The 27,432-nt window shown below is 37.9% G+C and overlaps 1 protein-coding gene across 3 annotated transcripts in view; it reads left to right on the forward strand.

Annotated features, from left to right (window-relative positions):
- The first annotated feature begins 18,876 nt into the window (after positions 1 to 18,876).
- Positions 18,877 to 27,432, forward strand: part of LOC129738936 (polymeric immunoglobulin receptor-like) — a 348,269-nt gene continuing 339,713 nt past the window's right edge. For all 3 annotated transcript variants that reach the window (XM_055730263.1, XM_055730262.1, XM_055730264.1), the window contains exon 1: positions 18,877 to 19,565. The gene's annotated coding sequence lies outside the window, so the exon portion shown is untranslated. The remainder of the gene's footprint in view (positions 19,566 to 27,432) is intronic.

Below are 27,432 nucleotides of genomic sequence, written 5' to 3' on the forward strand. Positions count from 1 at the left end.
TTTAGACTAAACCTGAATTACAGAATTTAATTAATAGATTCATGAATGAGGGATCTAAAACTTGGCTCATAAAACTCTGATTTAGAATTTGATTCTGAAATCGTATTTTTGTACATTTCAGAAATCGTATAAAAATTAGATTCAAAGCGCAATTTTTAAATTCAGGTTCAGAATGCAGATTCAACATTCAGAAAAAGATAAAGCTTGTTAACGAATATTACAATCATCATAAATTGTTTAGGAATTCAAGAGATCACGAACTTAACACATTGCGGATATATCTTAACTTAAACTGTGTTAAACTTAATTCGTCAAAATTGAACACAAAATTTGCCGTAACTTAAAAATGCTTAATTTTTATAATTTAGTCCAGAGGTTTCTGAGATATATAATGCCGAATTTCTGTGTTTCTTGTCATAGATTTTTTTGTTCCTGTATGTATTAAGATTGCTTGTAAATTCAATTACCAGATTTCAATATTTTAAACAAAATTAGTTTGTAAACACAATTCAGCTGAAAATCACATATAAAAGGTAGAATTTGAGTTTTTTGTTTTATCCGAAAAAAAAAACAAATTTTATTTAAACAAAATCATCTACAGGATTTTCATTATGGAAGTCATTCATCATGAAAAATATTTGCTGTTAAGAAACCATCTTCACCTAAAAAATCTGCACAAAATTCTATATTTTCTCAGTTTATTATTTAACAATATTAACACATCAATGATACAAAAATTCGGCATTTTATGGTTCAGAAACCAATATACAAAATTCTGCTATTAAATATAGATATTTGAATAACGGTAAGTGTTTTGTTAAATTTTGTAGAATGAGGTTTCGTTATAAGATTCATAACATTTTAATTATGCTTTTCAATGGAGCATACTAGCGGCAAGCGAAAAAAACGAGATATTACGTATCAAAATTATTAGTTTGCTTCAAGTTTGCATCAAGAAATTTGATCCCAAAATATGATGATTTTTATCACTTTTTTGAAATTTTCTTAATATCAAAGGTTCAAAATTTGCAAATTAGTAAGGAAGATTGTGCTTGTTTGATTTGAGTAAAGTATAAGGTTTTTATTTTTAAATGGAAGACTCTCCTAAAAAATGCTTATTTTATGCTCAAATCAACTCAGTTTGATCTAATAGACTCTCAAATTCAAAGATTTTAACCATCGATGAAAACGAATTTAGCTCTCCTTTTAGTTTTAGGACAAATTTTCTAAAGTTACGATTTAATTACGAAAACTATTAATGTACTTAAAGTAAGTACTTAAAAATTGATAATCAAATCATATAGTAACAAACATAATTTGTTTTTTTTTTGTATTCGTGCATTGTTGGGAAAAAATCATAGGTAAAAATCAGTCACCAAAACCCCCCCCATGAGCCGGTTCTTCCTACGGCCCTGGCATCAGCCGAAAATGGAGAAGGAGCCTTCTAGATGTCCGCAACAAACGAAGCGCAGACATTGCATCTGACCATCACCTCGTCCTTGGTGAAATACGACTGAGAGTTGCGCGTCTCCAACGGCGCGAGGAGAAGGTCGGGTGTCGATACGACGTCCGCCGGTTGGAGAATCCAGAGGTGAAAAGGGCATACGTTGAACAGCTAGAATCCCGAGCCTTGGAGCTGCCGACAGACGGAACAGTCGAAAAACGGTGGTGTGGAATCAAGAATGCCTTTATCACGACGAGCCATGGTACTCTCGGTAAAGTTTGTGGAAGACGAAGTGAATGGATGTCGGATGAAACCTGGAGGATGATCGATGATCGGAGAAAGGCGAAAGTCGGAATTGAGCAGGCATGTACCGGGTCAGCCAAAGCAGCCGCCCGCTTACGATATGCGGAGCTGGAAAAGGCAGTTAAACGAGCTTGTAGACGAGACAAGAGAGCCTGGACAAACTCCCTAGCCGAAGAGGGGGAAAGAGCCGCCGCCAATGGAGATATCCGATTACTTTCTGACATTTCTCGCAGCCTCAGTGGTGCAAGGACTAATGCAAGAATGCCGCTGAAAGACCGAGCAGGACAGTTATTGACCGATCGAACAGATCAGCTCAAACGATGGACTGGTGGTTTGCCTCAAAGGAGTAGGGAAAAAATGGGGACTAAGGCCGAAAATTATCCATTGGATATTTACAGCTATAATAAGACCCAAAATCTCGTATGCTTCTTTAGTGTGGTGGACCAAAACTGTGCAAGCTACGGCCCGGAAGAAACTAGCGAAGCTTCAAAGAATAGCAACCCTAGCTATAACTGGCGCTATGCGAAGCACATCGAACGAGGCTCTGAATGCACTACTAAATATCCTGCCACTACATCAATTTATTGAGTTAGAGGCAGAACGTAGTGCCTTGAGACTCTCCAAAAAAAAACTCTATGAGGGGGATCTTACAGGACACCTAAAAATCCTGAAGATATTTAAAATAAACTCACTTATTGTAAAGAACGATGACTGGATGGAACCCGTTTTCAATCTAGACATACCATACAATGTAACTATCAACGATAGGGACGTGTGGGAGTCAGGTGGACCTGCGGTTCTTCCAGATCGATAAAATTCTTTACTGATGGATCAAAAATGGATAAAAGAACTGGGGCAGGGGTGTTCGGACCTAGACTCAGGATCTCAATTCCGATGGGAAACTGGCCAACAGTATTCCAAGCAGAAGTTCAAGCAATTCTAGAATGCACTTTAGCCTGTTTGAAAAGAGGATACAGATACACAAATATCTATATATTCTCTGACAGCCAGGCCGCTCTCCGGGCACTAAGTACGTTTACATGTTACTCCAAGCTAGTATGGGAGTGTATTGTTGCACTAAGAAACCTGGCCATACGGAACAGATTATTTGTATTCTGGGTTCAAGGCCACTGCGGTATCTTAGGGAACGAAGAAGCAGACCAGCTAGCTAGGGAAGGATCTCAGGGCCTGTTAATTGGACCTGAACCTTTCTGTGGAGTATCGAGGAGTGCCTTGAATATGGAACTCAAGAACTGGGAAAGCACCAGTGGTGCTGCACCACTATTGTCTCCAATTGGAGAACAGCAGAGGGAGCAGCTCAGGCAAAAAGATTCATTGAACCAAGCGCACGACTCTCCAAAAACATGTTGAACCTAAGTAAGCATGAGTTAAGTACTTACACAGGTCTCTTGACCGGACATTGTCCAACAAAACAACATCTCAAACGGATAAACGTTATTTAAAACGATGACTGCCGGTTCTGCGGGCTCGAAAAAGAAACTGCAGAACATCTTCTATGCAACTGCTGCGCCCTCCTAAATAGGAGAGAGCGTGTACTTGGGGCAAAGTTAATAAGCGCACAAGAAATATGGTTGCATATCAGCCCTAAGAAGGTTATATCGTACATCTTTGATATCATACCCGATTGGGATAAAATGCTTAGTCAGCAATCAACTGTCACTTCAACCCATAGTGCAGGTGAGCCTGATAGCATATATTAACGCGGGGTAATTACCACAATAGATCAACTACTGGTCGCAGTTGGCTCTCCCCTACAAGGAAAAAAAATGGACTGAGCACTTCGAACAACTCTTCCGAGTCACGAATAGCGATGGCCAACAGAACCCGCAGCTGGAAGCGCCAACAGCAAGTCGCATAAATGGCGTCAACTCAGAAGCGCCCTCGCTGGCTGAAATAGAAGCGGCAATCAGAACTATGAAATCCAACAAAGCACCTGGGATCGATTGCATCCCTGCCTTGTCAGCACAAATGTTGCACCGTCTTTTCGCTGACATCTGGGATACTGCAACATTCCCGGCCGATTGGATGCAGGGTATCCTGGTAAAGGTCCCGCAGAAAGGAGACCTGACAGAGTGCGGTTATTGGCGAGGCATAACGTTGATCTGTACAACCCTTAAAGTACTCTGCAAAGTGATCCTTAATAAGATCCAGGAGAAAATTGACGCTACACTCCGACGGTAACAAGCTGGATTCCGATCTGGACGATCATGTGTGGACCACATCACAACGCTACGAATAATACTGGAACAAATCAACGAATTCCAGAACTCTCTTCTGCTGGTGTTCGTTGATTTCGAAAAATCATTCGACCGACTTAACCATGAAACATCTGGGCGGCCTTTGTTTGTATATAGAAAAAATATCTAAATTTGAAAAGGTACTTTTGCTAGTCGCCGCTGCTATGCAAGTAGGAGCTAGTAGCCACCAGTTAAAAATCAATTTTCTTTCATATTTAATTTTATTCGTACCGAGTTTTTAGCATTTTCCTGGTATTTTAATGAGCACATTTAGCATATGACGTTTTTATTAAGTTCCAGCTACTCCAACCAGCATTAAAATATTTTCATAATAATTGTCTTTCTATACTTCCACCACAAAATTAGAAAACGTGTTATAAAATTCGGTGAGTTGCATCGTTGCCAAGTGCATTGTACGTGTATGACAGTGCCACGTTAGGACGCTTTGCTCTTCTCGTCTTAAGCGCGCGGTAAAATTCAGTGAGTTACGCCGGTACTAAGTACATTGTTAGTTAGGACGTATAAACGCGATGTACTCGATAGTGTGCGACGCGACGATTTTTAACTTTACTTTGATCACATCCCTTCCCAAAGGGAATCCAGATCTTATATACCTTCCCCACTAACAAACCAGCCTTCCTGTGACGACCGTGGAGATTTAGAGGTGTATTCGGTCTCTAGTAGCAACGGGAGTCGAACTAACAATCCTTCCCTTTCCCCGATGAACCGTAAGGACGTGGCCGGCGCCGTTATTGACCATTTAAGATAAGGAACCTTCGAAACGTGCACACAGAAAATGGTAAGCTAATCCCAAGCCCCATTTATTTGAATCTATGTGCAATTTTGATGGTTCTTGTCAATCACGGAGTAGCAACTACTGAAATGTACGGTTTATCTAAGCTCAAGCTCAAGCTCAAGAAAAAATATCTAAATTTGAAAAAGGTTTGTCCCAAACACAAGTCCACCAATCTCTTATAGTTTTTAACTATGAGTTTCCAAATGCTCCCATTGTGTTGTTGAAGCAACCAATCTTCTAACAGATTAGGAACTTCTTTAACGGGAACACTTGGAAACAAAGCTGAAACATCATAAAAAACCATGATCTCGCCCTCTACTATGCCTCCCGAAGCTTGCAGTTTGTTGACGAATTCAAGTGCAAGTGTGTTGGTTGGTGATCTTGTTTTAAAGGGTATTGGCATCCTTTTAATCTCATCCAGTAACCACTTAGCCACTTTTTTGATAGGCGCGTTCACACCCGATATTATCTCCCTCATCTCATTCCCTGGTTTGTGAATCTTCGGTAAACCTTTGATTCTAGGGACGATTAGGGCAGAAACTTTTCCAGGCCCACAGTCCTCTAAGTCTCTTCGAACTCGGTACGGTCCTTCGTTGATTTTGGCCTGTATCAACAGGTTATAATCCGTTTTGTCCATGACGACCACAGAATTTCCCTTGTCCGCCTTGACGTAGAACACCTCCTTTTTCTTAAGCTTTTTCGCTGTTTGGATTTCCTCGACGTTGGATTTCCCATTGATGCCCTTTCTCAAGACATCTGTTAAGTAGATTGATCTGTTTGTCGGTAAACTCTTCCTTCGATCTATTCACCACAAAACCCTCCAGTACTGTCACGCTGGATTTTTCGTAGTTCCGGGGCGGTTGCCTCGCCTTCAATAGCTCCAACTTATTCCGTAGCACCCTTTCCTTACGCCTTTCCTCGCTCTTTGTTGCGGACATCAAGAAGGCTCCTTCTCCATTTTCGGCTGATGAAGATGTGCTCAATTTGATTATATGTTCGGTCATCTCGGGATACCCAAGTGACTTTATGTGCTGGTCGGTGGGGGATGAGCGACTCACCGATCATCATGTTGTTGTTGCCACATAATTCTACAAACAGCTCTCCGTTTTCGCTCATCTGTCCTAGATCATGGCGCCCCATAATGCGCTCAAGATCTTGATTGTCGAAGCCGATTTTTGCTTTGAAGTCACCAGACACGTGCGGCCACCTTCTTATTCATCATGCGACCAAAGCATCCACCGAGGTTGGGTACCCGATCTCCGCTTAGATTACTCGCATCCCAGCCGGCACCACGGGCAGGTTGATATAGGACTTGTGAATAAGAGGGGATATGACCACCAAGGTTGTCAAAATCACAGAAAAAGCTATAATTTAAAAAAATTTTGACTCAACATTTTTGAGACAATTTTTATCACAGAATCTGTGTCACGGAACACAGAATTTTAGAAATATTCACAGATTTCACAGAATTTTAAAATTATGAACGTTTTTTCAAAATCAATTTATTTATTTCCATATAAATTTTAGATAATTATCTTGAATTGGAAAAACATGATAAAATTGGTAATGTTAATTGATTTTTTTGAAGTAAAATTAAAAAAAAAAGACGCAATTTGACATGACTTTTCAGTGAAGTAAATGGAAAAAGCATCACAGAAAACTGTCACAAAAATTTTGGGTAAAATCACAGAAAGTCAGATTTTTTTTCGTCAAAACACAGATTTTTTTCGGCAACCTTGATGACCACAATGATACCTCGTGTTGCACATTGTCCACCATTTGCCAACCGAACACAATGACGAGATAAAAATCGATAAAAGCGGAGGCATTTTGAGATAACCGCAATTTAAAGTAAAAAGAGTCTAAATATTGGATTTGGCAATACCGTACACAAAAGTTAACAATAGCAAGAGTCTTTTCTTGCCTGTAGTCTGAGATAGTTACGAAAGATATAGTTAATTCTAACCGACAGGCTGCGTTAAAGTTAATAAATTACAAATTACAAATTAAAAAAAAAAGAAACTACAGGTTTTGGGAAAAAGGCAAAATGTTGAAGAACGAGACTGCTTCTGTTCAGAAAGTTCCGAATAATTGGATTTTTTTCTTATTTACATTACATCAATTCATCCAATACTGATGTTGAGCCAAATCGGTGAATGTCAATGCATTTTCATTGCCATTTGGCATGGCATGACCCGTTTAATACAACATTGTTCATCTTTTGGTAATAAATGTTAAAAAAAAACGTTGAAAAAATCAGTTTAGTCCTAACAAAAATTACTGTGTTAAAATGTTTATGCCTTCTGTGCTGAATGGCACCTTAACAATAATTTTGAAGATATTGAGGTACCGTAAACTGGGGGATTTTTTATCAGCGGGGTAACTTTGATCAACATGAAATTTTTGCAGATAATCATCATTAACAAAGAAAAAAGTTAGAATATCTTAAAACTGTTTACTAGGTTTGAAAGCCTATAAATTGAGTTACAAATAAGCTTAATTTTGTTTTTATTACAAGATTTTTGATATTACTTAAAATGAAATTTTAAAATCTTAAAATATCTGGGTTTTCGAAGGCTCACAAACAAACATCTCTTATGATCAAACCTAAGCATTTAGGAGCGAATGGGTTGTTTAATGTGGAAGTTCTTTTTTCTTTATTTAGGTTTAGTCTAAGTGTTATTTTTATGTTCATTTGGTGATAATTTTTGGATATTAAAAAAAACGGTAATTTCCCATGAGAAAGCCCGTACAGTAAAAATGTCTTAAAACCCTATTATATGGTTCAATTTGACGAAAAAAAAATATTGGAACAGTGCGAGGACTTCGAAAATTGCATGAAGGCAAAATTTCATTTGTTTTTGAGGCAGAAAAAGATCGAGAAATGTTTATAACTTTCACCCCTAGATGTATGCAACAACATTATCCATCTTTTGATTATAAATGTTTTTGAAAAAAAATCGTTGAAAAATTCAGTTTAGTCCTAACAAAATCACTGTTATTAATGTTTATGCCTTCTGTGCTAAATGGCACCATAACAATAATTTTGAAGATGTTGAGGTACGTAAAAACCATAGTGATCAATGGTACCTCGAAACTCGTAATCTGGTTTTGTAACAAACATTTAATTACAACCACCACTGTCGTTTGAATTTACTGCAATCAATGATCATGTTTTATACTCGGCATCTCAGTAAGTGTTTCAAAACTTTTTACGAAAAAGCAACCCCTTCCAAAATATTCTAAAATGAATGAAAAAAGTAATCCAAGTTCCCCCAGTTCACGGTACTTGAAACTATTGCAAAAAAAAATCAAAGATAAGTTTTAAACCGAAACGAAGCTTTCAAGACCCCAGGGTTTGAAAAATTTAAAAATAACCCTAAATCGACTCTGAGTATTGTATGTATATAGAATTCTCTTATGCTTCAAATTATTTTTTTTTAACAATGCTATGTATATTGTACTCTCATGTTCTTTTGATAAAGATAAAGAGTTCACATCCATTATTCAATCTTTAAAGTTTTAATGTTCTGACTATTTCAAGAAATATTCCATTATATATAAAATTTCCGGGTTTGTCAGTCTTTCGAAATTGATGACTGTTGGCAGGCTCGAGGTAGGGTTTATTCAACTTGTGTCATATTTTGCGAAAAACATCGGGCAGCTCCCAGAGGACAAGGACTTTTGCGTGGGCCGGGCATCAGGACGGCTTGAAGCTTTTGTGTGTGTGGTGCCACGTTGATGGCGCACTAATTAGCCTTTTCCGAACGTTCGATGAATGACTTCGAATTCATCAACATTCCTCGAATTTGTTTTCCGGCCGCTTTACACTGACCAGGTGCCGCGGTCACCATAATAGAAAGGTATTTTATGCATTTTCGGGGTCCATTATGCCCGTCCGTTCATTCGGTGGAAAGGATTTTAGTTAAATGTGTTTTGGTTTCTGTGGGATCACAGTAATTGGTCTATTGTGCTCGGTGTAATTTAAAATTCATTATAAATAAGCTGTAAATAACTTTAACCACGAGAAATGCACACACGGCCACAATAAAGGGAACATCATAATAATGTTGAACTTTGATGTGAGATCGAAATGAAGCTTTCTGGTGAAGGCAATACACTGCTCTGAGTCATCTTTGCCAAGTTATCTGGACTTGACTTGACAGTGGATTGGAACCTTTGTTAGAGAGTGTAAATTATATTTGGAAACATATAACAGAATATAGAAGACAATTGGTTCACAAGATTCCGTTCCCCTGAATCATACAATTAAGATTAAAGAAATTCAAGCGCGTTACCATATTATGAAATCAGTTCATTCACCAGAAAAGCTTTATCAAATCTAATTTGAGTTTTTCAATTCTCTATTAGATGTTGATTGAAGGTTAGATTCGAAGTTTTAATGAAAAAAATCAAAAATATATTCTATTCTACCTACCTGTTTTTTAGGGATAAAGGCATTTTACAAACATGATGGGGACATCAAAAACACCCCATTATTTCACTGTGATCCAATGATTGAATACTTAAATTTGTAAAATTAAAAAAAAAATTAAATAATAAAGGCTGCCACTCTTCCAAAATTATTAATGAAGACATAATGGAAAACAGTCATGATACTATTATTGAGTTTAATTTGTTTTAAATCCAATTTTTCTCCCAATAAAAAAGGGCTGTTTTCTTCATCCATTCAAAAAAACATGTCAAGATTTAAACAATATCTAAGTTTTACAGATTGTGGCTCTTTGAGTTTGAAATTCTTGATAAAAATTCGAACCGAGGTGGAAAATGCTTTAACAGAGGAACCACGATTTTTGTTTAATTTTTTTCTGTCAAAAATATTTTTATAGAAACAGCATAAGGGTACTGCATACATTTGGGGGTGTAAAATATTACAAAAAATTCTACTAGCTGAAATCATAAAAACTATTGTTTGGGTGGATGACATTTAAAAAATTTACAAAAGTGTGATGCAATTGCATAACTGAAGGCGCAATGGAACAGCACTGCTCAACTTGCCTTGAAGCTATCACTCATATCGAGCAAATCGCTTGCAAGCGATTTCACATCGTCTAAACGTTTGGCCAGACAAATTGATACTACGTCCAATAATGTTTTCTGTTCTGAGATGACTGTGCAGCGATTATTTCAAATCCTAGTTTCCGTTCGATGGTATTTAATGCTTCTGCTGAAACAAAAGCAATAGCGCAACTCACAAACGCAATAACCGAATTGCGTTCAGACATTAAGCAGCTTGCTCCGAAACCGATCCGTACCCCTCTGTGGAATAAGTCTACGCCCACGTCCACGCCCATTAAGCTAAGGCGTCCAATGAAGCGAATTCGGATCCCTGATGCTGTTTCGACTGAGCCGTGTCAACTTAGATCCAGAAATGCTTCAAACGATTTAGTATCCGTTACACTCTGTGATGACGAAAACCCCAAGTTGCTCTGGATTTACTTGTCACGCATCAAACCTTACGTCACTGAAGATGCTGTTAAAGCAATGGTCCATGCCAACCTTGGTGTGGAGAATGCGAATGTTGTTAAACTGGTTCCAAAAGGAAATGATATTAGCACCTACCGTTTTATATCCGGATCCAAAATCAAAAGCATTAAATCTTGGTTCTTGGCCAAAAGGCCTACAGCTCGAAGCAGTTTTGCGGTCCTCAACAATAACCAACCATCAGAAAACCTTATCTTGACTCCGGGACGCATCATTCATGCCAATTCGGAAGTTCTCTACTCTGGCCACCAACGACCGACTGTTCCTGCTGCAAGTCGTCCCGTTAATCGGTCAGGTGGTTCAGGGGGAGGCTTTCAATTGCCATGCTATGGCAAGTATTCATCTGTTTCTAGTTTTTCTTCAGTGACGCATATATGCCTTCTAGCTTTACATGTGCCTCGGATTGTGCGTTTTTCAAACATAATGATGCACTAGACTGAGTCGATTTGGGGTCATTTTCGAATTTCTCAAACCCTGGGGTCTCAAAAGCTTCGGTTTGGTCCAAAACTCATTCATGATTTTTTGCAGATTTTTTAAGTAACGTTTACATGAGTAAATTTGGAATTTAAGGTTTGTATGGGGAAATTGAATATTTTGTACTGAAAAATCAACATCATTTTTGTTTCTTCTGTGCAACCGAGCCAGCTGGTGGTTTTTGTGCCAATTTATAAAATTCCTAAAGGAAATTTTCCGCTGAACAACTTTGTCGAAGACCGTAAATTCGTATCTTATTAGACAAAAAAGTTATTAGCTGTTCAACAGAGGTATGTCTTTTGGCATTGATGATCAATAAATTAAATAGACACCACTGTTGTGTGCCTTGCGAGGTATTGCATGACTACTTTTCATGCAATACTTCGCGGGGCACAAGCAGTGGTGTCAATTGAATTTATTGTTTATCAATGCCAAAAGACATACCCCTGTTAAACAGCTAATAACTTTTTTGTCTAATAAGATACGAATTTATGGTCTTCGACAAAGATGTTCAGCGGAAAATTTCCTTTAGGAATTTTATAAATTGGCACAAAAATCACCAGCTGGCTCGGTTGCACAGAAGAAACAAAAATGATGTTGATTTTTCAGTACAAAATATTCAACTTCCCCATACAAACCTAAAAGTCCAAATTTACTCATGTAAACGTTACTTAAAAAATCTGCAAAAAATCATGGATGAGTTTTGGACCAAAACGAAGCTTTTGAGACCCCAGGGTTTGAGAAATTCGAAAATGACCCCAAATCGACTCAGTCTAATGATGCACGCTTCGAAGCTGATGCCAGCCTTATGCTGTTTTTTAACTGGAATTCGGGACGCACCACTCAAAGCAATTGGGAAGTTCTTTACCCAGACCACCAACGACCGACTGTTCCTGCTGCAAGTCGTCCCGTTTATCGGTCAGGTGGTTCTGGGGGTGGCTTCCAATTGCCATTTGCTCAACTGGACATTTTGCAGAAAATTTGCCGATCGGATCACCGGGATGCAATGAACTTAGCACAATGGAGGCCCCCAAGCCCTTCGTCACAGTCGCGCAGTTTCCAGCAAGCGTCAATAGTCGTCCCCGCCCTTTGTTCGAAGAAGGCAACGGGGCTCTCCAGCCTGTGCTGGCAGGCAAGTACCCTTCTTCTTCTCCCGCTGCGTTCAATGACTGCCCCTCAATTTGCAGCTCTCGTCCTATCGACCATCGCAAAACATGCCCAATCGACGCATCCAATTCATCTGACGCGCTGCGCCTGTATTGCCAGGATGTGCGTGGTTTGAAATCAAAGATTTGTGAGTGCTTCGTTGCTACATCAGAGTTCGACTACGAAATCTACTCATTCACCGAAACCTGGTTCGATTCTTCAGTTCCGTCTAGTCAGCTATTCGGCTCTAATTATAATGTAGGTATTTCGTTGCGACAGAAGTAGCGTCAATAGCCGTCGTAGCAGCAGGGTTACTGATAATCGCTTCGTTTGCCTCAAAATTTCCCATCGTTACCGATGCAACCACAGTAACGACGCTGTTTTGCATTACTCGCGAAGGAATCTAAACATGCAACAGAAAAGCGCCGTCTTATGCCGTTTTCGTTTATCTCCACTCGCGCGGGTCAAAACTTTTTCTGAATAAACAAACAGAATCGTTACCCGGGACGATGCAAATATATGGTTGCTATACTCCCCCTTATGCTTACCCCCAACACTGACAACTTTTACGGTGTGCAACCGCCTGCTTGAGGTTCAAATCTCGGGCAATACTAGTGGACTTCTGAATTAATAACCGAACATAATAACAGCAGTTAGGGCAAAACTCGTGGGCAACTAGGTTGCCACTGCCAATAAACGAAAACACTATTAGTGAACTATGTAGGTACGATGATTTTTCGTTCTGTTTGTGTTGCCTAGCGTTCCTTGCTGATTTTCTCCTCCCGATTTTCAGTCATTGTTTACTCCAGCAACCATCCACTTCGCAACAGAATCAATTCGTTAGCGAAATGATTCGGCGCGAGTTGATGACGATGTTGTTTATTCATGCCCAGACTCAGACCTTCAAGGAAGAATACTACTAGGGATCAATTCCCGGGATAAAAACTAAGACCCATTTTTAATAAATAATTATGATAACTTGAGAGGAAAATAAGCCAATATTGGCATAGATTTGGTTTTGGGCACCTCTTCCGTTCCTCGAATTCAATCGCTTTGCTTCATGAAGCGTTCGCGGCGAAGCATGATCGTCAGCGAGTCAAGTAGATGTCGAATAATTCGACGCCGTCCTCGCGCAATGTATTCATTGGTAGCGAATGATGATTGTTTGATGGTTACCGATAGTAACTCAGAAAATAACTGATCACTAAAGAGGGAAAAATAAAACAAACTAGGTATGCGTCGTTCGATGCTGAAAAGCGTCGTTTGTAAAGAAAACAAACTTTCTATGTTGTGGGGTAAAATCGTTGGTGACTAGGATGGGAGTTAAAACTTATTCTGAGCGAAGATCAGCAACCTTGCGTAGCAGGGGTGGCGGAGTACTTATAGCGGGGTTAAACAAGCTCAGCGCATCATTGATTACTTTGACTAATACCAATTGCATAGAAGCCTTGTGGGTGAAAGTTTCTCATGCTCATAGTTCGTTTTTAATTGGTTCAGCATATATTCCACCGGAGAAAAGTCAGGATGGATCAATAATTATCGATCTGCATGTTGATAGCTTATCTGAAGTTAGAATGCAACATCCTTCGTGCAGCGTTATTCTTATCGGTGACTTCAACCAACCGCAATTGATGTGGATTCGTGGTGACAGTAACAATATGGTGATAGTCTCTACGTCAGTATTAACATCGGATAGTGCATCACTTTTAGATGGAGTGCAACTGAATGGAATAAATCAAAGAAACTTTCTACGCAATTCTCAAAACCGAACGCTGGGTTTGGTTTTTACGGACAAATCTATCTCAATTAGCTCGATCACTGAGGCCATTGACATATACCATCCTCCGTTCAATTTTGTTATAATTTTTCCAAGCCCTATCGTTTTTGATGAGGCGTTCGATACTTCAGCTCGCAACTTCAATCGCGCAGATTTTGACACTATGAATCGAATCCTTTCGGAAATCGATTGGACGGATTTACTCAATTGTACGGACGTTGATATTGCGACCTCCTCTTCGACCTCCCTGGAGTAATGGACGCCTAAAGGCGCCCGCACAATAGCACGTCGGACGTCACGTCGCGTCAGCTGTCAACGCTGTCGTTGAGTACTAAAACGCTAACGCGGCGCACTGGGATTTATTTGCAGCACAATACAGCGTCCACTGACAAGGCTTTCCAGAATTTTTGAGACCAAACTCGGAGCGCCAAACACCACAAAACACAGAAAAATGACGATGATTTTATTTATGAGTATTTTTGTGTCGAATTTAGACAAAAAAGCTTAAAAAGCAATTTTTAAACCCTGCTGACGCACTGGAATTTTGATTTATTTCAAAACCAAAACGTCGACGCTGGAGAACGCTGCTGTTTAGAACAAGTTTAGCGTTTTAGTACAATGCTGTCACTGACGCGACGCACCATTGTGGTGGCTCAAACGGAAAATGGTATCCTCTAAATTAAATGTCAACGCGACGCACGCGACGCGACGTCCGATGGGCTATTGTGCGGGCGCCTTTAAGGCGGTTGAAACAGTTACGTTCTAAATTACTTAGGAAGTTCACTAGCTCCAGGTGCCCTTTCACTAGAATGAAATTGAACGTTGCTACAAGAAGATATCGCAGTTACAACCGTTTTTGCTATCGACGTTATGTTGCTCGTACGCAAAGGGAGCTTCGCCGCAATCCGGAAAAGTTCTGGAAATTTGTCAACTCAGAACGGAAGGAATCCGGTCTGCCTGCGGTACTCCAACTTGATGACAGAATAGCCACGTCTCCTGCCGAAAAATGTAACCTCTTCGCGATGCACTTCTCCAGTGTTTTCTCTGATAAATCGCCAACTGCTGATCAAATTTTCGCAGCCGTCACACGATTGCCCATAGATGTGCTGAATCTGGATGTTTTTTTCTATAAGCGAGGAAATGGTTCTTGAAGCCATTGGTAAAATGAAGCCGGACAGGATGAATTTCCGGCGTGCGTTCTTAAGAAGTGTCGCACTCTTTTAGTGAAACCACTTAAGGCTATGATCATTTAGTATCCGGGCACTTTATTTCGGTGATATCTACGTTAATAGAGCTCGGATATGCAAAACTTTAGTAGCGTTGTGTTGATTATGAAAAGGACTATCTTACCTATTTTTGATGAATTTTTAAGTTAACGTGTGTTTGAGATATTTACGACGCAAACAGACATGATAAAAATAATTTCGCACAAATTTGCTCCTTTTAAGCATTTTGCGCCTCGAAAATTCTTCATTGTTGACTTGAAAGCTCATGAACTGTTGATTTTTTTCTGATTTTTTTCGGACCAAATGGTTGAGAAGTATAAGGAGCCACTCTAGGATGCTCACGAAGTTCAAACCAAGCATCTTAGTGGAACCCATGATCTTAAATATGGTAAAAAGTCTATGGTTATTGGGGATAACTGAATGCAGACTCCTTAAATAATGCAAAAAATCCATTTCTGGCAGGCAAAAAGTGTTGCCTGACTAGTAGACATCAAGTAAATAACTAATAATGATCAGTTCCAAAGATCGCAATTTGTGCATCCGGTTTTCACACAATATGACAGATGTGTTCTGATGGACAACAAAATTTATGTTAAAACCGGATTTAAAAGATCAAATTCTTCGAGATGCCGTTTATGAGCCCAGTCTTTAAAAAAGGTGATAAGCACAACACTCTTAACCTTCCCATGCCGTTCGCAATATATCCGTTTCGGGGAAATTTGAGTTGTAGTTTGATTTCGTTCTCCTGGCTGTAAATGTTAACCGATTTTGATGATATTATATTCATTGTGTAGGTAATTTGTTCTTATTACTCAAAATTTTAAAATAAAGTCGATATGTATTACCAAGTTATCAGAAACTGGTTCAGAAAGTAAAAAGTCCGAAAAATCAATTTTATTTTTAAAATGCTCATAACTTTTGACAGCTTTTCTGTATTTAAGTGTTTCATTGATGTTTGAAATCGTCAAGAATCCATCTATCCGACAGTGTATAGATATGTTGGGGTCCAATGAAAGTTTTGACCGCTATCTCAGATCTTCCGGTAGAAAAAATCTAACTTAAAAAAAACGATATCCTATTTTTGCTTTGCTTAGCTGTATTTCATTTCCCAATGAACCGATTTTAAAAACTCAAATTTCAATTTGTTGACGTTAATTTGATCATTAATTTCATAGAACATACTTGGTCTGTCAAAATTCCTAGTTCTTCAGTAGATTGGAATGATGATAAAGAGATTCTAAATGTGCGCTTCGGGTCATATTGACCCGAACGGCATGGGAAGGTTAACTACCGTGGTGTAACATCACTAGCTACCTGCTCGAAGGTATTAGAGAGGATCATAAACGATGTTATTTTCTCAGTTTGTCGGAACTGGATCTCTGAAAATCAGCATGGATTTTCCCTTAATGTTCGGTAACCACGAATTTGATAGTTTTTACATCATATTGCATATCAGAAATGGATGGCGTCACGATATTCTCCTGAAAAAATTGCAACGTTTGGGATGTTCTGAACGACTTTGTGCTTGGATAAAAAGTTATTTTACGAATCGCCGTTTAGCTGTTAGAATTGGTTCTGCTGAATCTCCTGATTTTATTCCAAAGTCTGGGGTTCCACAAGGTAGGAATTTGGGCCCTCTGCTGTTTACAATGTTCTATAATGACATTAATTTGCTTATTATTGGCTGTGGAGTTCTCCTGTATGCGAACGACCTTAAAATATTTTTGTTTATAAACAGTTTAGCTGATTGTTACGAGGCTTCCTGGACATGGTTGTGAACTGGTGTGCTGATAATTTACTGGTTTTAAGCGTTGCTAAGTGTTGTGTTATTACATTCGATCGGAGGAAACATCCACTAATATATGAATACAGCATACTGAGTGAGTCACTGCAACGTGTGGATCAGATAAAGGATCTTGGAGTTTCATATGACTTTTAAGCCCCATTACTCTGTGGTACTCGAGAAGACCAACAGGATGCTGGGATTCATTATACGCCTGAGTACAGAATTCACCGATCCCGTCTGCATGGGAGCTTTGTATTGCTGCCTGGTTCGATCAATAATGGAAACTGCAAATCTGGTATGGTGGCCGTTTGAGGCTTTGTGGGTTGCGTGTTTCGAAGCAAGCAATTCAACGGTGATTTGTGCGGTATGCGTGAACTACCTTGGGAAATCCTGTTAAATAGATCTACTGCCTTATCCACAACGATGTGCTCTGCTTGGACTCCATATGCTGGCGGATCGTCGTTCCATTGGTCGATCACTGTTCGGGGCAAAGATCTTGAGAAATGAAATTGATTGCAGTTGGCTACTTTCCCGTTGTAACATTTATGCTCCAGAATGAACCCTTTGTAATCGAGACTGGCTCTCATTGGAACCACGAAGTACGCGCTATGACAGTATCGACCCCCTTCGTTCCGCAAAAATATGCTTCCTCTGTTATTATACCCTATTCGAGTTTAATGTTTCCATTGCGACTTTCAAACAACGGATTGAGCATAGCATGAGTGAACTTTTAAGAAACAAGCAAACGATTTATGTAAACCTAGATTTAAGTTTTATTCATTCAGACAACCATCTTTGTTAGATGATATCAAGATAATAAACAAATGAACTAAAGTTTTAAGATTAGTGGGACATCAAACAGACGTAGTCAGAAAAAATTATTGGTTCCTTCAGTTATTCATTTTTAAACATGCGATTTTATCCATATTTAGAAAAAGGGGTAACTTGCAACAAACTTTGTACAATGAAAAATCTAACGAAAACGTATGTAAATGTATAGTTTTTGATAATTTTTTGAAGCCAAAAAGGCCATAACGCATAAAAACACCAATTGCAGTAATTTCTGGTTCTGTTGAAACTAATTTTTACATTTTTTCTCTTTGATTTGCATTTTGTTGCATCTTATCCCAGGCAGGTAACTGAACTATAAAAATATTCATTAAAAGAAATTGGTGATTGTTCGAAAAATATTTTTAGATCATCAGTGTTGGAATAGAATTATTGAACCATTTAAAAGTTTGTAAGTGATATTATTAACCCAAGCCTTCATACTGGGTAAAGTTTTTATGGCATCGAAAAATGTTAAAATTTTTACATTTATTGATGGTTTTTTAAAAATTTCGATTGAAAATGAAAAAGTTCAAAATACTAGCTGTGTAAAAGATGTGAAAAATTATGTCATCATCATTTTGTATTCATTAAATGATAACTCGATTACGTTATATAAAATTAAAAATTATGTCAGTGCTGTGTTATACAAATGTTGCATCTTACCCCGCTGTTATCCTCAGTAAGTACCTAGTTGGTTATGCATCAAAGATGTACCTATAAACATAGCTGGCTTTCGTTGAACACACGTAGGTAAACTGATTCTCAGAAAGTTAAGTACAGAATGAAACCCGTATTTTATAACATAACCCTTAAGCATTAGCTTTTGTTTATGAATGCCTGTCAAGCTCTCACCAATACAAACATTCCATTGAGCAGGATCAACCGTAACAGAGTTGCTTCATCCATGGGAAAAAATACTGCAGCAAGAAAAATCGTATACCGCCTTGCCAATTTTCTTTCCGTCGTTTTATTTTGTATTTTTTTCTACCCCAATGCACTTCTTTCTTGGTCCTGCAGCTTTTCTTTGGGAAATTCGCAAAGTGTTCCATTATAGGTTATGCGCATGCGATCTACGAGCTCCCCTCGCGATGGGGAAGCAGCCACATTCTTCGCGTGAAACATTCTGTAGGACACTCACCGGGGTCGCGTTAGGATGGTTCACAGCAAACCGGATGAACCCTCCCGAGTAAACTGTTATCCTTCGAATGCCGAACTTGCCCGAAGCATTTCGGCTCGTTCCGTCACGCACCCAAAAACGGCATTCCAACGTACGACGACGTGGAGTGCAAAATGTTTGGAATTTGCAACCATTTGCAGTACTTCATCAGCTGTATCGTCGGTCGGTTGTGCACAAAAGTCATCGTTCGCAACGGTGGATATTCCCTAGGTTTAAGGGCTAATTATTCTATCTGGATGCTGGAAGGTCCCCAAAAGGAACTGGGAACTATTAAGTGAAGTTTGTTGACCCTCATCTAATTGGGACAGTAATTAGGAAGGGAAGTGCAGCTGATTAACACCCCCCAGTGATCACTGAAGAAGATGGTTAAAATTGGCCGACACCGTTGTTCAAAATTCTCAAATGTGTCAATTTACTGATTGATAAAATATCGTGAGTGGATGATCTATGTTCAATACATATATTGGTTTTCAAATTGTGTACACCGGTTCCCAAAATTACTCTCTGGTCACATGTGTATTGAATCACACTTGTTTGAATTACTCATTTGCTCGTGACAACCCGGATGTGTGCTTTCAGCCGGAAAATTGAAATCATTCACAGCCCCCGGCAAATATCAGAAGCAGCAGCAGTGCGTTGCCAACAGTGTATGTGTGTCTGTCTCTTGTGTCTGTGGGAATTTTAAGGCCAACCAGCTGATTGGCCTTTTCAAACAGTGCAGTGATTAAAATCAGATTACGCCTGTGTTTATCAACAACGGATTCAACCAACCCTCCTCGACGGAAGTCAACTGAACTGGATGGATGAAATGTGTTAATCCCGATTGCCGACCACATCAGAAAGTGAGTGTCCTATGAAAATGTTTTATTTTCCAAGCGCAAGGGGCGAAACAAGCAATAGCTTCACACCGCTTCTCGCCTGTTCCCGGTTGAAGTCTCCTGACTTTCCCTTTCCAGTTTTTGTGGACGACACAGACGAGAAGTGTTCGTTTTTTTGCGGTTGGCGGACGCGTAATTCATTGGATGGTTTTGAGGTTTTATTTCATCGTGAAATTTAATTCCTATAACCGGAACAGATTCGAGAAGCATGATAGCTTTTCTATTCCATATGAATTTTATCATATGAGTTTTATGATGATGATATGAATTTTACCATCCAACATAACTGATGAAAACTGTTTGACAAAAACCTGAATAAGAAAACTATCTCGGGCAGTTGAGGTATTGTTGACTAATGTTTGGATCTGAAAACGAAGGTCAGATGGAGGAAGTAATTGAAGCCAGGCAAGCTAAAACAAGCAAAGATTTCGATTCTTTGAAACCCAAACGAACGTTATTAGAAAGTTGATTGTAGTGGAGATGGGGATGTCATGATTATATTAAATTCTCTTCATATGCAGAAAAGGCTTTGAGGGCGCTCTGTAGTTTTCAAACCGGAGCATTACTCCAGATAATAGTTTCAAAAAGGAAAATCGAACTCGGATGAATATCGTTCAACGTTCAAACAATTGACATAACTGACAGGCAACATGGATTTTTCAAAGGCCGTTCAACCTCAACTAATTTAATTGAATTTATAGACTTTTCATTGAATGCAATGGATAACGGCAACCATGTGGAAGCTCTTTATACAGACTTGAGTAAGGCATTTGATCGCATAGACATACCAATGCTTCTTTTCAAATTGCAAAAAATTGGAATAAAATCCTAACTCCTGAAATCATCATACCTAACGAATCGCCAACAAATAATAAATTTCAATGGAAAGAAATCGCTCCCTATTCAAGTCACTTCAGGAGTTCCGCAAGGATCTCATTTAGGACCTCTACTTTTCATACTGAAAATCTAAAAATGCTCATTTATGCCGACGACATGAAGCTCTATTTGGAAATAAGAAATGAAGAAGACATCAGCATATTCCAGAAGGAAATTCACATTTTCTACCTGTGGTGCAAAAAAGCCTTCTGAAGCTCAATGTAAAAAAATGCAATTTAATATCATTTAGCAGAAAAAGAACAACACCAAACGTCACAATTACATTAGGAGTTCAGAATGTTGAAAAATGTGAACGAGTCAGGGATTTAGGAATTATCTTAGACTCTAAACTTACTTTCACAGACCATTACAATACTATCATCCATAGGGCAACTAACATGCTGGGCTTTATTATGCGCTTTTGCTTTAATTTTCAAGACTCATGCACGATAAAAACACTATATATTGCCTATGTAAGGTCCTTACTGGAATATTGCAGCGTTGTTTGGTCCCCATATTCAATTTCACACGAAGAAAGAATAGAATCAGTACAAAAGCAATTTCTACTATATGCCCTTCGTAAATTAGGTTGGACATCATTTCCACTTCCATCATGTAAAGCGCGCTGCATGCTCATTGACATTCAAACACTAAAAGAACGCCGCGAATATGCAATGGTTTCATTTGTAAGCGATATCGTTTCGCAGCGTATAGACTCAAAAGAAATTCTACCAAAATTAAACTTTTATGCACCTTCTAGGCAACTTCGAAATCGAAATTTATTTTTCATTAATCACTATAGCACAAACTACGCGAAAAACGGGCCAATAAATCGCAAGATGGCCTCTTACAATCAACACTGCGAAACCATTGACTTTACAATGTCTCAGCAAAAACTCAAATAATATTTTATTCGATGAAATCTAAACTCTTAAGAAAAAATTGTAAAGCATACACTGCTTAAACCTATTCTTAGGAAAATGCACATGTATCAAACTAGTCTACGTTACGGTTGACGAAATAAATAAACTAAACTAAACAATGTATTTTTAAGTCAAATTTTTATGGGGTATTGCTTCCGCGCAATGTCAACGGTAGGTGATTTTTGAATCAAAAATAGAACGAAACACAGCAGTTTTTCGATATTTTCACTGTTCGATTTTTTCAGTACTTGTCAAATGAGTGATAAAGTTGTATTGTTCTTCTTAGAGTCATGTATGTATAGTAGAGTGCTCCAAATTTGTATGAGGAATTTAAAACCTGTGAAATGTTAAATACGCGCTGCAGGCTCAAATTGGTAAGATCAGACCACGGGAAGGGATCGCTCAACGAGCCTGAAGTTTGTATGTGATTTTGTGACAATTTGTTCGGGAGGAACATGAAAACCCAGGTTTTCATCAGTTACTTTGGTTCCTTTGGATCGATTTCTTTTAAATACATTTTTTTTAAGGTTTTTATTATGACAAATATTTCATATGATATGATTTCATATCATATGATTTTCAAACTGGATAAATGGGATAACATTTTTAAGCATGATATAAATCACTGTCAAAATGTTCGACAGCCCCGACCGGAACACTTCATTTGAAATGCATGTCATTTCGTCAAATGATGACCGATTTCAACTTTTTTTGTTGCGTTAGATTGCAAATTCTTTAGATTTTTCAAATATTTGGTTCAGAATCATATTCACATGATTATTTGGAGAGTAGTCCAAGCGAAACTGTGAGGGAGATTTGAGTTCACTGCAGAGGCATAATGAGAACCCCCTGGGGCAGAATAAGCACATTAATAGGCACACGATGAGCGTTTTCTGCCGGAGGAATCTAGAAGTCAATTCAACTCGATTAAGTCAACTAAATAATAGAGCTACAACTTGACTTGTTTCATATGTTGATTTGGCCTAGAGGCGATGGGCGCGCTCACTTTCCCGGTATACGATTTTTTATGCGTTAAACAAAGAAAGCAATAGCCTTCATTCCAATTTCTCTCCGATTAGCTGTCATTCTTATTTGGAAATCGGTGTAAAAGTTGATTTATTTGATTTATTTTTTTTGGTAGGCTCCATCCCAATTGGAAGGTATCGGAGAGATAATCAGAGGCCAAATCGTCAAATGAAACAAGTCAAGCTGCAGCTCTATAATTCAGTTGATTGAAGCATTACACGGCAAAAAACGATCATCGTGCCCCGATTGACAGTGCTCAACAAATTTAAGGAAAAACACGTTTTAAAATTGATTAAAGTGAAAAATCCAAAATTTAATATTGGTGAAAGTTGAGAAACAATGTGTACATTATGTAGCAGTGCGTACATAATAGATCAAGGTGATTTTAATGGCATAAAAGCTTATTTCGTGGTGCTCAAAAATTATAATATTTTCGTCACTTGAGAACCTAGCTGGTTTTTTTTTCTAAATCTTCTATATATATAAAAATGAATTTCTGTCTGTCTGTCTGTCTGTCTGTCTTTCTGTCTGTTCCCTATAGACTCAGAAACTACTGAACCGATTTACGTGAAACTTGGCAGGTGGGGGTATTGGAGGCCGGGGGAGGTTCCTATTATGGTTTGGGAATCCTCCCCCTAACAGGAAGGGGGGGAGGGGCCTTCCTAACAAAATACAATATTTTTTCATAACTCGAGAACCAATCAAGCAAATGGTATCAAATTTGGCATAGGGTGGTATTTAGGAACGAAGAATATTTCAATGAATATTAGGTACCCCTCCCTCCTCTCAGTGGGGTGATAGGAAGGGGGGAGGGGGGCTATCTTACAATTTTTCATATAACTCGAAAACAATTCAAGATATTGGAACCAAATTTGGCATGGAAAGGTATTTTGATACGAAAAATATTTCAACGATTATTTGAGACCCCTCCCTCTTTGCAGTTGTAAGGGGGAGGGGCCTCTTTCATATTTTTTTACATAACTCAAAAACTAATAAAGCAAATGGAACCAAATTTGGCATGGGAAGGTATTTGGATACGAAAATTTTTTCTATGATTATTTGAGACCCCTCTCTCTTTCCAGTAGGGTGATATAAAATAGGGAGGGGTCCTCTTTTAACTTTTTTACATAACTCAAAAACTTATCAAGCAAATGGGATCAAATTTGGCATGGGCGGATATTTGGGAACGTGACATGTTCTAATGATTGTTTGAGACCCCTTCTTTCTTCCAGCGGGGAGAAAGGAAAGAGGGAGGGGAGTTGCATACAATTTTTGCATAACTCAAGAACTACAACATCAACAACATCCTCACTCCTTCAAAAAGGCGGATGAAAAGGGGGAGAAGAGGTCTCCCTTACAATTATCAGTATAACTGGAGAGCTGATCGAGCAAATTGAACCATATTTGGCATGTGAGGGTATTTGGATACGAGAAATGTTTCTATTATAAATTGAAGCCCCACCTTTTTTCAGCGGAAAGATATAAAGGGGGAAGTTCTTACCTCTCCATTCAATGGGAAGAACGGAAGGGGGATGGTACTTCCTTTCAAGTTTATGAATAACTCAAGAATTTACAACGCAAATAAAACCAAATTTTGCATGGGATGTCAATACGAGAAATTTTTCGATGTCAAACAATTCCTTTCTTGCAGTGGGATGATAGAATTGGGAATAAAGGAAGGGAAGAGTAAAACTTACAGTTAACTTTTTTTTACAAAATCCGAGAAATCGACAAAACATAACATGGAAAATCATTACGGTATGATTCTATGATTCTCTGACACACCATCATCCTTTTAGTGAGTAGGTACATAGGAGGAGGGAGGTGAGTTCAAGACAATTTTGTTAGCATAAGTTCTCAATTTATGCTAACGAAACCAACAAATGGAAACAAATATGGCATGGAAAGGAACTTGGTTTCGAGATATATTTCTACGATTGTTTTAGACCCTTACGCTTAGCAGTGTAGAGAGGAGAAGAAAGGAGGAGGTTCCATATAAATTTTGTTGTGAAGCTTAAAAACTTTCCAATGGAACAATATTTGATACAAGAAGATTTTTGGGAACGAGCAAAATGGGTATGATTATTAAAGATCACGATCTCCATTCAGCAGGTGGGGAAGGGAAAGACAGGGGGGCTCTCTTATAAGTTTTTTAGCATAAATCCAGAACATACCAAGCAAAAACAACCATATTTTATCAGTTGGATTGTTTGCCTACGATTGATTTGAGACCCTTCTTTTTTAGAGCGAAGCTTAAAGAAACAGATTAAATTTATCAGATCTTTAACACATATTTATTGATCAAGATTCAGAATATTAGTTTAAGTTATTTTTGTGTTGCAATCTGAAACTCCAGCTGCAGCTCTCATTTTATAGCGGTTGCTTATGAATTACGTTATAATTTGATTTAAAATAATGCCAACAAAACATTAAAAATTTGAATAAATTCTGAAAATATCACCCGAGCAGACTTTGATGCCTGAATCGATAGCAAAGTGAGACCAAAGTAAGCTTTCAACAGCATATTGAGAGCAAAATTTGCTATTAATTTTTAAGCGACAGCAAAACTAGGCATCATTAAGGCTTCAATAAAAATTATATGACAGCAAGCGGACACCAAATTTTGCTGTCAACAGCAAACGGATAGGATAATTTGGAATATATTTTTTAAGGTTTAATTTTTTGTATAAAATAGACCAAAATTATGACAATATTCGCTGTTAAATCTAACCGATAGCAAAATCAGGCATTACTGAGGTTTATTTTTTATTTCAAGAATATTTTATAACAAACATAAATACCTGTATAAGGGTGGCAATGGATGTATAGAAAAAATATCATGCTAAAATTTCGAAAACTGGCCATATATATTTTGTATGTCGCCGCAAAAAAACTGAACTGTGCGAAATTTCAGCTCAATCGGAATTGACTCTCAAAAATCACTTAGGTATCGACCAAAAGCAATTGGAAAACAAACTAAGTCGATAGTCGATTTTTAGTCAATTTTTTAAATTTATTACAAATAAAAAAATGTTATCCAGATGTTCATTTTTAAATTTTATTTTATAACAACAGCAATTTCATTTTGTAAAATTTATAGGATACATTACATATGTATTTTTTCTAATTTATAATAGTGTACCCAAGTTCAAATCAACCTTGGAACGAATCCATCTCAAAGAATTGTTTTCACAAAAATAAAATAAAATAAGGTTTTCATGACTAGAATGTACAATATATTTTCTGATCGTAAATATTAGATTGAAATCACAAAGTATTCTCAGTTATATATGTGTTAATTCGTTTAGAGTAAAGTATTTATTTATACAGACATAAATAGGAAACATACACCCCTAAAATTCATCGATATTTAATACATAACTTTAATTTGTTATAAGTGGGACTTTTCATAATGTCACGATAACTACTAGAATATTAGAATCATCTGGCGTGACAAAACATTACAACATTTGCCAACTTATGAAACCTAAATTGTTGAACACTGGACTTTAATCAATTTTTCAAAATAGTGAGTTATCGAATATTATTCTGATTACGGCCACAATCATACTGGAATCGGATTCCTATAACAAGTTGTTCGAAAGCATTTATCTTCCAATAGTGCAGTATCTCCTGGCAAAGATGCGGAAGTTCCCGCTGTGACAGGAATCTTATCAAACATCATAATTTTCTAATGTATTGTACTGTTATTTTCCGATTGACTTTTTCGAATCTGGAACAACATTTAAAAAATCTCTTTAATTACTATTACACTAGTTGCCGGATTATTTCGGAAGGATTTGTTTTAGTCCTATTTTTACTTGGTTCGTTGAATACTTTGTTCATCACAGGCGTTCTTCGTTTCCTTATCCGGTCTTGATGAATCCCCATCGATCGGTTCAGTAAAAAAAATCTTCGTTTATACTCTCCAGCTGGAGGACATTAGCCTTTTCGATAACTTTCGACCACTTGCCAGACGTAACCGGAGAAAATAACAGCGAAAGTGCTCAAACATAAAATTTCAACTCAACTCATTAATTAAAAGTTAACTTGACACTGTTTACAATTTTCCCGTACTCGTGCGGGAATGATTGCGTTGACTACTCGAATTTTCTTATTAATCGAGCAGTATCTGGTCGCTTAAACCATGGACATCAAACCAGTGATCAAACGTTGCTATATCGAAAGGTATGTTGGATGTTTTGATTATTATTGTTTCTACTTACTGAATGACTGCTGTATGCAAAGTATGAATTTGAGCGTTTCTTTTATAAAAACAGTATTTTGTTTTGTAAAAGGTCACTGGATTAACTATTTCTAAGATAAGTGTGAGATAAAAAGAAAGTGTATTTATATTAAATTCTCTATTCGAAAACGTATCACTAGCCATATATTCCATGTTACTGAACCAAACAGGGTACAATAAAAACAAATTATTTTTGTTTACAAGTGGAGTCAGCAGCTGATAAACTTCGATTGGGAACCTATTTTGAGATGTTTTCCAGTATCACGACGTGTTATGTGTTGGATTCAGTCCAGTTGAAGCCGAATTAACCACCGTGAAAATATTCATCAGCGTTTTCATTGCTGCTTAAAATCGAAGAGAGGTAAGTTGTTATGGTATGACGAAAATGTTCAGAAATTAACTTTATCCAAATGCGTTTATTCCTTTTCTGATTTCAATTAAGGCTTTTACGTGACTCAAGGGTACCGGATGTTTTCAAGAAGCTTGAAGCGGAAAACAGTCTACAATGTGTGCTTTAAAGAGGAACTGTTTTCAACTTGGTTTCGAAAATCGGCCAATTTCATGAATTTTGATGAAAGCTGAGACAATCTGGAACCATCCCCAGCCCAGGAAGATACATTATGTGTTTGCTTATCGAACACAATCCTGTTTGATCCGTTGCAATGGTTGAAGCCTGGATGCTGCATGAAGAAGAAATTCATTCATGATTTGCTGTAGCTGTTTGTTTTCGCGAAGCTGCTGCCTTAATTCTTGGGGTTAG

Source organism: Uranotaenia lowii, chromosome 1, assembly GCF_029784155.1.
Source record: "Uranotaenia lowii strain MFRU-FL chromosome 1, ASM2978415v1, whole genome shotgun sequence".
NCBI lineage: Eukaryota > Metazoa > Arthropoda > Insecta > Diptera > Culicidae > Uranotaenia > Uranotaenia lowii.